The sequence below is a fragment of the Castor canadensis genome, chromosome 17, assembly GCF_047511655.1.
Source record: "Castor canadensis chromosome 17, mCasCan1.hap1v2, whole genome shotgun sequence".
Classification (NCBI taxonomy): Eukaryota; Metazoa; Chordata; class Mammalia; order Rodentia; family Castoridae; genus Castor; species Castor canadensis.
The window spans coordinates 59,440,438-59,455,225 of record NC_133402.1 but is presented as its reverse complement, the minus strand read 5'-3'; the positions used below and the strand labels follow the sequence as shown (position 1 = coordinate 59,455,225).

General features: G+C 44.9%; 1 pseudogene; it reads right to left on the bottom strand.

Moving 5' to 3' along the window:
• Positions 1-14,367: 14,367 nt before the first annotated feature.
• LOC141418721 (small nucleolar RNA SNORA51) lies at positions 14,368-14,485 on the bottom strand (annotated as a pseudogene).
• Positions 14,486-14,788: the final 303 nt, after the last annotated feature.

Below are 14,788 nucleotides of genomic sequence, written 5' to 3'. Positions count from 1 at the left end.
GGACTGCTGGCAATCACCAGAACCCAAGAAAGAGTCTTCCTTAGAGACTTCCGAGGGAGCTGGCCTGCCCAGCCTTCATTTCAGACTTCTAGAAACTGTGAGAAAAGAGAGATTTCTCTTGTTTTCAGTCACCACCCAGTTTGTTGTAATTTGTTACAGGAGCAACAGAAAACTAATACAATAGGCGCCTTGGACTTGATACTGAATTCATGAATGCTCCAACATACAAATTCAGGGCCAAACGAATAGATGGGTGAATTGCAGGAACAATAAATGCAGGCATTTAACTCACAAATGAAACATTTTCTCATGGACCAGACAGACATAGTACAATGGGTCGTAGACACTGGTCCCACCCATACTGCCCAGCCTAGAAAACAGAAATGGACATAATAAGCCCAAGACTGGGGTCCTTCCTGTTAGGACAAATGAGCCACACCTCCTGGTGAGGGTCCAAGGGTGTGCCCAGCCCAGCCAAGCAGAGCCCCACATAGGCCCAGGGCAATGGAACACTTCATCCCTCCCAAGGGGCCAAGACTCAGCTGCTGCTGAAAGAAATACTCGGCTGAGCCTCCTGAGTAAAGACATTTGATACTCTCCAAAACTGATCGTTTATGACTTCAAAAGTTTTATCCCCATTTTTTTTCACAAGGAAGCATGTATATTTCAAAGTGTGACAAAACCTAGATGTTTTTGTATGCAGTCTCTCTCCCTCACCCTTTCTCTCTCCCATACACATAGTGTTCTTCTTTAACTAATTTAATGAAAATAGCCTAAATTTCCATTAATCTTTCTCTCTGACCCACTATCAGCCCCTCCACCCCACCCTGACATACTTCACCACAGGCACACACCCCAGAGTGACAGAAAATGGCAATTATAGCTTAAAAGCTAAAATATAAAAGAAAACTGAATTAGTTAAGATGAGTGACTATATAAATACTATGTTGCCAAGAATGGTGGTGCATTGTGTAATCCCATCACTCAGGAGGCTGAGGTAGGAGGCTGAGACCAGCCTGGGCTACATAGCAAGTTCAAGGGTAGCCTGAGTTACACAGAGAAAACATGTCTCAAAAAATGAATTGCTTAAAATAATAAAGTTACATTTTGATTAGGCATCCTGGCTCACCTATTGACAGAATTTTTTTCAGTAGGACTGGGGTTTGAACTCAGGGTGTTGCACTTGCAAAACAGGCATTCTACTGCTTGAGCCACACCTCCAGTCCATTTTGCTCTGGTTATTTTGGAGATGGGGGGGTCTCTCAAACTATTTGCTCAGAAATGGCTTTGAACCTCAATCCTCTTGATTTCAGCCTTCTAAATAGCTAGAATTACAGGCGTGAAGGCTATATGTATATATTTTTTAATACTGGTCTGAACTCAGGGCTTCATCTTGGCCTTGAACTGCCTCAGCCTCCAGAGTGCTGGGATTACAGGCATGGTCACCAAGGTGGACCAGATGTTTGTTTTTTAATGTAAATATTCCATTTCACTGTGGTCAGAACACTGAATCTGCTGGTGGTAGGATAGATGTATTCTTATACCCTTACTTATATCCCAGTCATCTTCTTATAAGAGGTGCCGGGCAAGTGTTCTATATCACTACACTCCCAACTCCCTAAAAATGTTTCTTTAAATGGACTTAAAATAGCAAGCGTAAGGCCCTGAGTTCAAAGCTGGTACCACCAAAAATTTTTTAAAGTATTGTGAAAAAAACCAAATAGATAACAATAAAATAGCAAACCGCACTTAGCAAGCCGTGCTCTGCCACGCCCCACTCTCCCCTCTCTTCCTGGCTTTCTCTGTGGTGCGTGCTCTACACTCACGTGTTTGTGTGTTTTTCCTCTGAAGAGATTTAAGGGGAAGATGGTCCTACTGACCTTGAATAAATAATTCCTTACACATGGTACATACTCACAAAGAGAGTTTAACTAACGTATTCTTTATAGTCGTGAAAATTAAAATGATGCAAAATAGAGTAACAGTTGATAAAGTACATTTTGTCACAGTCCTTTGACACACATAGTCATTGCAAATGTAATTATGATAATTAGATTAACTTGGAAAATAGCTATGCTGTTAAAAAAGAAAGCAAAATGCAAAATAGCACCTAAACTGTCTCATCAAGGATGACCCCTGTATGCTGGACAAGATCCAGGGCATGCAGAAGCTGAGCACACACCAGAAGAAGTAAGGGTCCCTGACCCATGTGAATGGTGGCTCCCATAGGACAATTGCTGGCCCCCGGCCTTGTAGCAACAGCAATACCAGGGACCCTGCAGCCAGGCCTGGTGCCATGAGTAGGGCTCCCTGTGCCCCTGGCCTAGGGGCCTCTTCCCCTTGCCCCCTCAGTTTTCCATTTTTGGGGTTTTTTATTGTTATTAAACTGATGGGACTTTTTGTGTTTTTATATTGACTCTGTGGCACGGGTCCTTTAATGAAGCTAGGCTATGCCTTTGGAGTAGCAAAAAAAAAAAAAAAAAGATGACCCCCCGTGAGCCACACCTGACTGTGGCTGGCCTTTTGTGATATCCCCTCCCATACAAACTCTGGCTCACCCAGAGTCCCATTGCTTTGGACAAGGGGACATTACCCAAAATGATGCACCAGTGGCTTGAAAAGTGTTTGCACAGTGGGATTTTTGTTTTTGTTTTTGGGTGGGACTGGGTTTGAACTCAGGGCTTTGTCCTTGCAAAGCAGGTGCTCTACCATTTGAGTCACATCTTAAGTCCATTTGGCTCTGGTTATTTTGAAGATGGAGTCTTGAGAACTATTTGCCCTGGCTGGCGTCAAACTGTGATTCTCCTTATCTCAGCCTCCCAAGAATTACAGGTGTGAGCCACCAGCTCCTGGCTTACATGATGGGTCTTGACCTCTGCCTCTGTGCTGTTGGTACCTGGCTGCTTGATATTACAGGAAAGATCAACCAACCAGCCCACAGTCAGTGATAACACATGAGTGAGGCTGCTTCACACTACCCAACCTCTGTTGAGTCACTAGAAGACTAGAGTCGTGAATGACCCTACTTGATAATAGCAAAAGCAATGTCCAGTTGAGCCCAGTCCAAATTGATGATTTGCAGAATGGTGACCAAATAAAAGGGTTGCAGTTTTCAGCATTAAGTTTTGGAGTGGTTTGATACCGTTTCTACTTTGTCAAAATAAGTATGCATATGTAGAAGGAAAGTAGCAGTGGTTTTTACACACACACACACACACACACACACACACACACACACACCCCAATCTAGTGAGGAAGGAAACTTAGGCAAAGTGCCTTCTGAATAGGCATGATGACAGGGCCCCACCCACCAGCACACAGCCAAATGTATTCTAGAGAAAGTTATTCAAATAAGAGGACAATCATGCAGGGCTGGGGATATAGCTCAGTGGTAAATGCTTAGAGAGCATGCACAGGGTCCTGTGTTCAATTCCAGGACCCCAAACACACACGAAAAGTTAAGATGGCAAGTTTTATATTCTATATGTTTCACCTCGATTTAAGAGAAAACAAACACAAAATCACATATCAAAATCACCCAGCATGGTGTTGGGAGGATCTGCTCCCGGGTGAGGCAGCTGCAGGAGCCATGGAGTCAGCCCTCAGTCACACCCCCACATTCCATCACTGGGTCCCATAGTGCCGTCTTGCTGCTCCAACCAATCATACAGCCTGCAGCTGGGCCAAGCCTTGTCAGCAGTTGTTCCACCACAAAAGCCTTCCCAGTCCCAGTATATCTTTGTCTGTCACAGTAAGACGCACCTGGATGGACTGGTGCCAGGTGGTGTCATCCAGCAGTGAGAGGGAGGAGTTCCCCTACCTTGGGTGACAGCCAACCTGCCTCTCTGCAGCCACCCCATTCCTGACAGATGCTGACGTTTGAGGGTGAAGTGCCCCTCGATGGCATCCATGGTGCACTGTGAGACTAAGAAGGATGTCATCCAAGCTCCTGCCAGGTGTAGACGACATTAAGTTCACCAGCTCAAAGTGAACCCTGCGTGGTTTTGAGTTCAAGTGATAGAAGCAGGATGAATCTGGCCATTTGACCGCTCAGATACGTAGGTACCACAAAGAGCATCCTCAAGAAATCCTATGAAGACAGCCCTCAAGATGGATGGCATTCTGTGCTGCCCAGGCGAGTGTGGCATCACGGAGATGTGACAGTTCCCTGTGATGGGCTACATTTACTGCACTATCCCCACCCACCCCTGCAGTCAGACCATGCTGAACTGCAAAATTCAGAGCACCAACTTCCTGAAGCCCTACAGCAGCTGACCCAGAAGTAGGTGTAACAGAAGTAGCTGAAATGCTACAACTCCGGCTTTTCTGCTACCTAGGTTTCTCCGAACAGCGTGAGCTGAGTGCAGGTGCTGCCCAGGACCAGGGAGTGGGGAGCCTCTGGGGTAATTAGGCCACTGCTAGGTTTGGACCAAGCCTCCTGCTGGCTCTCATCCACCAACCACGTGTTACCTGGAATGCTAGCTAGCCGGTCCTGCTGGGCAGACTGTCTGGCTGCAAATTTATCTTTCTTTATGTGCCATTCAGCATCCAAACCTGTACCAGCTCTGTCTAGGGTTAGCTCTCTGCCTCACCAAATAGACGTTTTTACTTAAAGAAAGAAAAAAGTCACCTAGAGCCTGGCACAGTGATGCTTGCCTGTGATCTCACCACTTGGGAGGCTGACACAGGAGAATTATGAGTTCAAGGCCACCCTGAGCTACAAAGTGAGACTGGATCTCAAAAAAACAAAAACAAGTTACCTAGTATGAACTTCTTCCCAAAGATGGACAACTTTCTAATCTGCTTTAAAAAGGGCGGCTCAGGGCTGGTGGAGTGGCTCAAGTGGTAGAGTGCTTGCCTAGCAAACCTGAGGCCCTGAGTTCAAATCCCAATAACACCAAAAATAAGTGGTTGCTCAGTCATCATTAATGCTTTCTTTTTTTTCCCCTTAGGCTGACCTCAAACTCACAACCTTCTGCTTCAGCCTCCAAGTGCTAGGATTACAGGTGTGTACCATCATACACAGTGCAAAGAACAGTTTCTATAGGGACCAATTCCTGCCCTGGGGCATTTTTCCATGTTTCTAAGCATAGAATTAGGTCGAGTGATACAATCTGATCTTGTCATTGTTTCAACAGCCATGAATAGTGATGGAATATACCTTCCTCTAAGGAGCCCACACGTCCCCTTACTGTCTCCCATGAGGCCTTGGGGTACAGGCTGCATTTACAGCCACGCCCAACACCAAAAATGGTCTTGAATGTCCAAGCTCCCTTCCTGGCCTCCAGCAGTAAGATGACATGTTGCTAATCACCTGGCACTTCTTCTCCACGGCAACCTTGACTTTAGACAATCATATGAAAGCAAACAAGGGTGGCATATCTGGCTGACACCTGGTAGAGGAAGGAAGGGAGATTGAAGACAGTACTTCATTCCCTCTCCTTGTAATGCACCCTTCCTTCAGGGCCCAGGGGCTCCTGGGCTGGGATCCCACTTTGGAATCATCAGCCAACCCTCTCACAGGAAAGGTGTTTGACGAGTGCTCCCTCCCAGTGGCTTTTTCATTCTAAATTTGGATGCTATGGGACTGACTCATCTGTCCCTTGAGGCACCGATACTCAGTATCAGGCCACGTGGCTGGCTGGGAATTTTCTCTCCACCTCTCCAGACCCTGCCCTGGAACAGATCTTGCTGGCAGGCTCAGGTTTCCCCAGTGCCTGTCCAATTCAGCACTGAGGTCTTTACTTTTTTACCTCCCTACACAAGCAAATATTTGTCACTAATTTCCCACTCTTAATCCTGGTGGCTTTCTGTGACCTTCCATTCTAGGAGCTGCTTTCTCTCAGCTGCAGGGTCCTGGCCAACTACCCCTTTTAATTCAATTATATGACCTGATTTTTTTCCCACTTCCTCTTTCCTTCCATTGTTAAATGGAGGGAGGGCAGGCAGCTGAATGTACCAGAAGAATTGGATTAGGTGGCAGGATATCTCAGAACTGTTCCTGGTTCTGCCTCTGCCCTGGAGGTCTCACTTCCAGCGAGCCCCACACCCACCTCACACTCTGTCTTTCCACCTGCAAAACCATAAATGAGCCAGCAGCATGGGAGAAGTCAGTAAGGGTGCCTTGGCTGTGGCTTCCACGGGAGGTTATGCTATGACAGACACCGGTGTCTCACACCTATAATCCTTGCTACTCAGGAGGCAGAGATCAGGTTCTAAGTCAGCCCAAGCAAATAGTTCCAAAGACCCTACCTCGGAAAAATAATCATCACAAAAGTGGAGTGGTGGAATGGTTCAAGGTGTAGGCTCTGAGTTCAAGCCCTAGTACAGGAAGAAAAAAAAAAAATCAGTACAGGTAGGATGAAAAACAATTTGGTTCAGGAAAAGCAAAAAATCTGTATCCTGGAACTTTTCTCATATGTGATAATTTTCCTTTTGCAGGGAGAGAGATCTCTGTGTAAAAATGATAATTGCCCAGCGCCAACTAAGGGACTTAATACTTAGCCACTGGCCAGGCACTGGTGGCTCACACCTGTAATCCTAGCTATTTGGTAGTCTGAAATGGGAAGGATCACAGTTTGAGGCCAGCCCAGACAAATAGTTCTTGAGACCCCATCTCCAAAATAACCAGAGCAAAATGGATTGGAGGGGTGTCTCAAGTGGTAGAGCACTTGCTTTGCAAGCATGAAGCCCTGAGTTCAAATCCCATCCCACAAAAAAGGGTATAAACTCCTATTGCCAGGAAAATGCATATGGACATATTAGGCCTATTGCATCCTTAAAGGCACACAAGAGCCTTCGTAAGGAGCTGAGAGCTGTAAGCAGTCCTTTCCTGCTTTGTAAATCCCATCTAGCGTTCAGTGGGGCAGTGCAGAGAAAGCTTTCACTTGTTCATTCATTCAACAAGTAACTCTTTGAGAAACCTCCAAGTGTCAAGCCCCACGCTGGGCTGCATTGTGAGGCCGGAGGAGGTGAATCAGACACAGTGCCTGTTCCCGGGACACTCACGGTCTGGTGGGAGAGACCGAGAGGACAGACAATGAGTGTTCAGTGATGGCAGAGGTAGGAGAGGAACTGAGGGAGTCTGGGTGGGGGAGGGGCAGAACGATTTCCCACAGTCCCCCACCCCATACCTCTAACTGCAAAGCCAAGCAGTTTAAAAAAAAAAAAAAAAAGAAAAAGAAGGTCAGAACTTCCTGGAACTCCAGCTCCATCCAACTGTTAAACCTGTTTCTCCCACAGCCTCCCACACTGTAGCTCAGCCCACCACCATCCCCCGCCAAAAAAGTCAGGGACAGCTCTCCCCCCAGCTTTTAAGGGATGGCCCCTCTCTTACACCACCTTTCTTTGCTTAAACCCTATTCCTTTCAGTAGTGGAACTACAGGGAAACATGGAGTACCAAAAATAACTCTCTTTAAGGAAGTTACAGATTTGCAAGAAACCCAGAGTCCTGGTTTGAGCTGGTCTTAGTTTGCAGATCCAAAGGCGAGAGCTGGGCCAGGCTTCCTTGAACCTGACTTTTCATTTCTCGTGAGCCTTAGAGAAAACTCACCAGTTCCAATTTGGTGGGGTTTTTTGTTTTGTTTTTTGGCAGACTGGGATTTGAATTCAGGGCCTCATGCTTGCTAGGCAGATGCTCTACCACTTGAGCCACTCCACCAGCCCAACGGTTTCAACTTGGGGCCTTAGCAGTCCTGCCAGTCCAGGGTCTCTGCTAGGCTACATTTGCCTGTCCTGGCTGCTTGCCTGTCCCACCTGTGGCCACTATCCCCTGACCACTCCTCTGAAGGTGCTCATTGTTCCTCTAGCCTTCATGGATTCAGCTCTTGGCTTTGTTTTTGGTTTTTGGTTTTTTTCTTTTTTAATCTTTGATGGTACTAGGATTTGAACTCAGTGCGTTCAGTTTCCTGGGCAAGTGCTCTACCACTTGAGCCAGGCCTCTAGCTTTTTTAGATGGTATCTGGTTATGTTTCCCAAACTGGTCCCAAACTCCTCTGCTTTCAGAATAGCAGGGACTACATTGGTGTGTCAAACATTCAGTTTAGCTTTTTTTTCTTAAATGAGGACAATCCTTTAATCCTCAGTACACTGGATGTCTTTTGTGTTGTTGGTTTTGTTTTTATTTTTGGCAGTACTGGGGTTTGAACTCAGGGCTTCATGCTTGCTAGACAAGCGCTCTACTGATTGAACCATGACTCCAGCCTTCATTTTAGCTCTTTTTGTTTGTTTGTTTGTCTGTTTTATAACAGATTCATAAACACTACTTTTGGTAAAAATCAGATTCCTCACCTGGGCCCCAAAATTAAGTAAAAGTAAGAGAGAAGCTTGGAATCTCTGCCTCTTTTTGGTGTCTGTTTCCTTTGCTCTGAGTCTCTCTTTCCTATGGGATCCTGTCCAGGAAAGACAGGACTGATGGATAAACTTCTTGTGACAAAAGTCAAAACTACCCCCAGGCCACAATGACTTTCTTACCCTGACAAATCACCACTTGACCAATCCTGAGAGGATGGCCACTATAACCTTTCACCACACACCTTTGACCGTGACAGTTTAATCATGCAAAGTTCTCACCCTCCTGCCCCAGTTCTTCTTCCTCTGTTTAAACCTCAGGATGATATGCCAAAAATGGCCTTCTTCCTGCATACAGCTAATGATTAATAAATCTCTCTGTGACCGTCACTGACACTCTACTACACTTCTTTAATTGGTATATTGGGACCAGTGGCTGGACATGACATGTTGGAAACCCTGGAATTGGGTTTTGGGATATTTATTTGAGATACAAATGTATGTGTGTGTGTGTGTGTGTGTGTGTGTGTGTATCAGTATATACTGATATATATATATACTGATAATTGTTTGGCGTTTGAGTCAAACCCAAGCTCCAAACAATTATCAGTTTTATTCAAACTCTGGCCTGTGCAGAATTTGCAAATTCCCACTTCCATTCATAATCACATGAACCTCATGAAATCACCCATTTGCAACCATTTTTACTTGCAAAAAAGGCAGTTCCCATTGGCTCAATGTAATTTGTGACAGCATAAGAAGAAACCAAGAGGAAACACAGAAATAGTAAATGTCTATTAAGCACAAAAAAAAAAACTTTTTTTTTTTTTGGTGGGGCTGGGGTTTGAATATAGTACTTCACTTTTGCACAGCAGATGCTTTACTGCTTAAGTCACACCTCAAGTCCATTTTGTTCTGTTTTTGTGGAGATGGGATCTCCAGAACTATTTGCCTGGACTGGCCTTGAACTGTAATCTTCCTGATCTCAGCCTCCTAAATAGCTAGGATTACAGGCTTAAGCCACTAGCACCCGGCTTCCAGCTTAGCTTTTGATTCTTAAACTCAGGGCCTCATGCTTGTTAGGCAGGTACTCTACCATTTGAACCACCACCAGCCCTTTTTTGTGTTGGGTATTTTCAAGATAGTGTCTCAAGGGCTCTTTGCCTGAGGCTGGCTTTGAACTGCCTCCTGAGTAGCTAGGATTACAGGCATGAGCACCCAGCTAGCTTTTGATTCTTTTTGTTTGGCAGCATTGGGGCTTGAACTCAGGGCCTCACCCTTGCTAGGCAGGCACTCTACCTCTTGAGCCACTCCTCCTGCTAGCTTTTCCCTTTCCTCTTTGACCTTTGAAGATTCCTACTCAGGGCTTTAGGCCTTTTGTCTTAACCACTTTCATCACTTCCAGAGCCTCTCTGACCTGGATTCTCTGACTAGCATCCTCCCTTAAGCATTCCTCCCTTAATATAGATTTGCTTTAGTAACTATTTGATTCTATTTTAGAAAAGGAATAAGCTTATACGTTGTAAGATAAATGCTTTTAAATTTTGTTAAGCAAACATAATAAGTACAAGGTGTGTGTGTGTTAAAACACAGAAAGGTGGAAGGAGCAAGAGATACCTATTCTTGAAGTGCTACTCATTTCACCCTAGATATACATGAGACAGTGAATATTCATTCATGAGTCTTTGTCAGTGCTGGGGGTTGAACCCAGGGCCTCATGTATCTAGGCAAGCTCTCCACCTGAGCTACAACCCCAGTCCTATTCTTGAAGTCTTAATGTGGAAGATGACAACCATTCTGGCCCCGTTTGCATTCCAAAATATAAAAATAGGGCTGGTGGAGTGGCCCAAGAGGTAGAGCACCTGCCTAGCAAGCATGAGGCCCTGAATTCAAATCCCAGTACTACCACCAAAAAAAAAAAAGCAAAATATACAAATAAAATCCACACAGCTGGCACCTGTGACTCACGCCTGTAATCCTAGCTACTCAGGAGGCAGAGATCAGGAGGATCACAGTTCAAAGCCAGCCTAGGCAAATAGTTCAGGAGACCCTATCTCGGAAATACCCATCACAAAAAGGGCTGGTGGAGTGGCCCAAGATGAAGGCCCTGAGTTCAAGCCCCAGTACCACAAAAAAGAAAAAGAAAAGAAAATACCCTTCACGAAATACAGCTGGTGGAGTGGTTCAAGGTGTAGGCCCTGAGTTCAAATCCCATATTGCAAAAAAAAAATCCCACAACTGCCTCAGTTGGGGGGGTCAGGTGTACTGGTTCATGCATTTCTGTGGAGTCCATGTGTCTTTGATCCAGGGAAAGGTCCACTTGTGGCGCACCTTTGGTAAAACCTGAACTCTGGTCCTTGTAACTGTATGGTCAGCAGGAAACAGCAATCCAGCCAGAATCAGATGTACAAACAACTGTGACCCCACCCTACCCTGCCTGAGGATTATGATACTGTAAAGCCACCATTCTGCTGCATCCTTGCCTACCATGTTAACCTGAATCTCATTCCTCTGTGTGTTTTGTGATTTAATGGAGCTCGTGATTTGAGACTTAAACCTGATTTGAGAATTCTTTTTTTCCTTTGTCTCTGGCATAACTGGCCAGATACTGCTCACCATGTAACTAACATCTGTTTTCATACCCCCGTTTCTCCAAATCCTGTGTGGCTCTTCCTGACAAAGAAGCCCAGCATGGGATCTTATTCTAGCTTTTTCTTTCTCCTCACCCCACTGCCCTCTTGACCCTGAGTTCTTCCCCTGAGCCTGACCTCAGCCTGGGAGTCTTGAGGTGAGATTTCCAGCCCTGTCTTAGCCAGCAGCAGCTCAGTTCTCCCACTTCCACAAGGACCACGAAAACCATCTCCCAATGCCAGGGAAACTCACTATTCCTAGGTGTGGGAAGCTGGAGCAGCTTCTGGGTTGTTTTGTTTTCTTTCCTGAATCTTGGGGTCTACATCCTCTTTTGCAGGGTAGTGACCAGGGTGTTCTTCTGTGCACTTAGCTCTTTATCTATTTATTTTTGCAGTACTGAGATTTGAACTCAGGGCCTTGTGCTTGCTAGACATGTGCTTTACCACCCAAAACACGCCCCTTGGGGGGTGTTTTGTTTTTGTTTTGTTTTGAAATAGTGTTTTGCTATGACGCCCAGGCTGGCCTCAGCCTCCTCATCCTCCAACCTCAGCCTCCAGAGTGCTGGGATCACAAACATGTACCAGTACACTCTGATTTGTTCAACTCTAAATTTTTTTTTCTTTTTTTTTTTTTTGGTGATACTGAGGTTTGAACTCAGGACCTAATGCTTGCTAGGTAGGTGTTCTACCACTTGAGCCACTCCATCAGCCCTTTTTTGTGTTAGGTATTTTTGAGATAGGGTCTTAAGAACTATTTGCTAAGGCTTGCTTTGAACCTCGGAACAAGAACCGCCATCCTCCTTATCTCTGCCACCTGAGTAGCTAGGATTATAGGTGTGAGCCACCAGTCACCGGCTATACCTCTCAAATCTTATCTGGTTAAATCCTAACTGGCCTTTAGGACTCAGCTTAAATATCAGCTACTCTGAGACAATGCCTCTTACTCCTACATTCAATTACACCTATGTGACTGACACTCATAATAATATTGTAATTAAACTTTTTGATTTAATTTTTAATTTAATTTGGTTTAATTTAATATTGGTTAAAAAGCCATCTCCCTCATTAGGCTATAAATTCCACCTTGGCAAAGATCCCTACAGCTTTGGCTCTCAATTTTAGTCATTGTTATGGTTCCAGCAGCTTGTTCACTCCCGCCTGGTATCTACCTGGTAGAAACTTACTCTCTCGTATATTCAGAAAACAAGAGTGATAAAGCTAGACTCATTTAAATAAGATATTTGTGGTTTTCACACTCAAGATGCTTAAGATGATAACTGGGAGCAGGTGGCTCCACACCTGTAATCCTAGTTACTCAGAAGGCAGAGATCAGGAGGATCGAGGTTCAAAGCCAGCCCAGGCAAATAGTTCGAGAGACCCCATCTCAAAAAAAAAAAAAAAAAAAAACCATCACAAAAAGGGTTGGTAGAGTGGCTCAAGGTGAAGGCCCAGTACAGCAAAAATAAAGGTGAAGCCCCAGTACAGCAAAAATAAAAACCAGATGCTTAAGATTGGATGGTGGCAGCTGCTACCCGTGTATTGGGACACTGTTTTTCCAAATTGCATGAGTTGGCCAGGCCAGGTGGCTCATGCTAGTAATCCTAGCTACTTGGGTGATATAGATCAGGAAGATAGAGGTTCAGGACCAGCCTGGGGAAAAAAGTTCTGACATACCCCAATTCAATGGCTGGGTAAGGTGGCACACACCTGTCATTCTGGCAACTCAGAGAAGCACAAGCAGGAAGATCAAGATTCATACCCACCCAGGTATTCACCAAAGCAAAAAGGGCTGGGGGTGGGGATGGCTCATCAACTTGTAGAGTGCCTGCCTAGCAAGTGGGAAGCCCTTAGTTCAATCCAAAAAAAAAAAGGAGAAAGAAAAAAAGAAAAAGATTGCATGATTCAGTGGGTGGTAAAATTAACCACCCATCTTTTTCATGCAATTTGCATTTCCATATACAGTATTACAAACATAACACACTAACACATCCCTGCATATGAAGGAGAAGAAGCTATTGAGCTTCTTCTCCAGCTATTGAGTCAGGCCCTCACTGGAAAATAACACCTGCAAAGCTCATTCGGAGACCCAAGTGGAAGTGGAGACACAATTTCAGGATGCCCTTGCAGGGTGAACTCTGAATTTCTGTGCTTTGATTGGCTTGTGTTACATCCTCAAGGCCATTTAATCAGATGTGCAGTCTGGTGAGGTTTCTCTGCTTTTTTTTTCTTTCAAATAACAGATGACCTAATGGTGTGCAAGTTGAGTATAGGGTTTTTGGGTTTTTTTTTTTTTTTAATTTTTGTTGCCATGTACAGTTAGACCATGAATCACATATTCCTAGAAAACAATGAACTAAGTAAAATCCTGGAAAGAGAGTAGGGAGTCATAGGGTGTGGAAGGAACAGGGGTTCTTGTTTTTTTGTTATTGTTTGTTGGTTTTTTTGGTGGCACTGGAATTTGAACTGGGGCCTCACATTTGCTAGGCAGATGCTCTACCACTTGAGCCACTCCTCCAGCCCAGAACAGGGACTCTGGCCTGGGACAGATGGGATCTGAATCCCTATTTCAGTACTTGTTGGTTATAGTGGATTCAGGTGAAGGGACTTAATACATAATTGCTGGCCAGGCACTGATGGCTCACACCTGTAATCCTACCTATTTGGGAGGCCAAGATCAGGAGGATCAAGGTTTAAGGCCAGCCCTCCAAAATTGTTCAAGAGACCCTATCTCCAAAAATAAACAGAGCAAAATGGACTGGAGGTATGGCTCAAGTGGTAGAGTGCAAGCTCCAGTTCCACAAACATAATAATAATAATAATAACGATATGTAGGCCCTGAGTTAATTGTGGCAGTATAAAATAAGCAATATTTGTACATCCTGTCCTCAAGGACTTTGCAACTGGTAGGAGATGCAAGTACATCAACAAATAGCCTAAATATAATCCCCAGGGCCTAATGTAGTTTTCTCAAAAATAAATTCATTTATATGTTTTAATTAGTCATTCATTACTTCCAGCAACATGCATTAAGGATCATGTAAGTGGGGACCCTGTGCTGGGGACTCAAAGATAGATCGGACAGCATCTTTGCCTTGAAGACACTCGGTCTGTTTTGTAAGAGCTAGGCCCATTTATTAAAGAAGGAGGCAGGGGACTGGAGGTGTGGTTCAAGAGGTAGAGCGCCTGCATTGCAAGTGAGTGTGAAGGCCTGAGTTTGAACCCAGTCCCACCAAAAAAAAAAAAGTAGGTGGGGGGTGGGGGAGGGAGGAAAAAACTCCTGGGCTCAATTGATCCTCCCATCTCAGCCTCCCAAGTAGCTGGGACTTGAGGCAGGAGGCTCACCTCACAGCTTTTTCAAAATGTTTTATTTTCTTTGTGTCTTTAGTTGTCGAGACAGGGTTTTGTTGTGTAGCCCAAGCTGGCCTGGAACTCTTTTTTTCTTTTTTCTCATGTCTCCCCATAACTATATAGACCAGGGCCTGGACTGAGGTGTATGTGAGTAGATGTCCTCCTCTTTCTATACAATCAGTGTAAGAATACAGCCTGTGGTAAGCACCAGGAGGCATGGCCTAGAACATCTCAGATGTTTTTGAGATGAACTATTTGCCCAGGCTGGCCTCGAATCTTGACCCTTCTGATCTCTTCCTCCCCAGTAGTTAGGATTACAGACATGAGCCACTAGTGCCCAGTGAGACAGGGTCCCAGGCTGGCCATCAACCTGTGGTTCCGGCCTGACCTAGAACTCTTGATTCTCCTCCATCAGTCTTCCAAGTGCTGGAATTACAGGTGGGCACCACCATACCCAACTGGTTTAACTGTCTTCATTGGGCTTATTTTGTTTTACTTTTTTTCAAATTTGCCAAGTTCG